The sequence below is a fragment of the Nannobrachium achirus genome (genome assembly GCF_963921795.1).
Source record: "Nannobrachium achirus genome assembly, chromosome: 6".
Lineage (NCBI taxonomy): Eukaryota > Metazoa > Chordata > Actinopteri > Myctophiformes > Myctophidae > Nannobrachium > Nannobrachium achirus.
Genome location: NC_137815.1, coordinates 29,209,742 through 29,211,304, shown reverse-complemented (window position 1 = coordinate 29,211,304; position 1,563 = coordinate 29,209,742). Strand labels below are relative to the sequence as shown.

The window sequence follows — 1,563 nt, the reverse complement described above, 5'->3', positions numbered from 1 at the left end:
CAATAAGACAGATTAAGGCTGAAAGGATAACAAAAACGTCCCGGGTAATAATAACATTGTAATATTATCATATAGAAAGTGAGTGAGCGTGCATGAATTAATTAAAAGTGACGGGGACTTTGCAACATTGTAGCAGACTGTGTGACATGATGTACCTCATGTCTCCGCCCACAAGGCGTGGTATTGTATTCGATCGTATCCCATTTCTAGAAAACTATTTCATTGGAAGGAAGGGAAGAATATACTTAGAGAGCAGCAGAGAATGATCGATGGCCCCTCCACAGCCACAGGGTAAGAAAGCAACGATAGATAGCAGAGATTCAGGGATTATTATGGATCCATTTCCATATCGATCATATAACTGAGATTGTGTCGAGGCTATGGATTTCAATATTGCGTCGGTATAATAACGATATAATAGCGATATAATAGCATCAAAATCGAGTGAGTGATCCACTGAGAAATACAGTAGATCATTTTTGCTGCATTTGAATAAAACGCTGCAGACATCTGTTGATGACACGCTTCTGTGATTTTAGGAAGGGATCACTGCAATGTGAGATGTACATGTGTGAGATGCTGGGAAAGCAAGCGTCTGTGTTTTAGATTTGAATAGCGTTGAGCTGTTAAAAAGATAGCAGATGTACAAGCTCACACTCACAGCACGTCACGACACTTTCGTGCCGCGCGGCGAGCTTGTACATCTGCTGTTTTTTGAAAATATTAGAACAAAAAACTGAAAGTGTGAAAACTCCTATTGATTTAGAAGGCATTTGTAGAATTGAATCGGGCTCGGGTCTTAAGACAGCTCTGTGCACACCAGTGTTGCCCTGATGGCTGGAATAATCACAAAGGCATGTTGTTAGCCTCAGTTAGCCAGTGAAGCTATGATCTAGTACAAACCAAAACCAACGTTATATTATTAAACCTGACGAGTTGCTGTTTAATTGACGAGTTATAGCGAAAATGCAGATGCCATTCGGCTCCTGTAGGTGTAGGCTACAGTCCAAAATGACTAAGCGGATATATTAACAAATGGCATATTGGCTACAATCAATGTGTCCTATTATTATTAACTTGGAAGTGGATGTGTCTTGATGGCCATCCAGAATGGCGGGGACAGTCACTCACAGCAGCATGCATCCTTTTTACACTTATGATTATAGGTCTGGTCACTCTGGTGTGTGTGGTGCTGTCATCATCACACCACACTGTGATGAGGAGATTTTACACACAATCATACTTTGATGTAAGAGATATTCAAGAGGTTGCTGCTGTTGCCTCTTGTCTTGTCTAGACTGCACCAGCAGTCACCTCCTCTCAGTCCTCACCTCCCTTCAGGTCAGCAGCTCCTACATGGCTGCACGATGAAGAGGATGCTTGTTGCTTGTTGGCTGTGTGGTAACAGGATAGGTGGGCACTAGGGACATGTTAGCTCCTTTCGGAACCCCTCACTCCACTGCTACGGTAGCAGTGGAGTGAGGGGTTCCGAAAGGAGCTAGGGACATGTGGGCACCTCTATGTAAAATTGTCTAGGTAAAAATGTTAACGAATACAAAAATA

At 42.5% G+C, this 1,563-nt stretch overlaps 1 protein-coding gene across 2 annotated transcripts in view; it reads left to right on the top strand.

Annotated features, from left to right (window-relative positions):
- Positions 1-223: 223 nt before the first annotated feature.
- Positions 224-1,563, top strand: part of LOC308286545 (engulfment and cell motility protein 2) — a 52,677-nt gene continuing 51,337 nt past the window's right edge. For both annotated transcript variants that reach the window (XM_080727594.1, XM_080727593.1), the window contains exon 1: positions 224-291. The gene's annotated coding sequence lies outside the window, so the exon portion shown is untranslated. The remainder of the gene's footprint in view (positions 292-1,563) is intronic.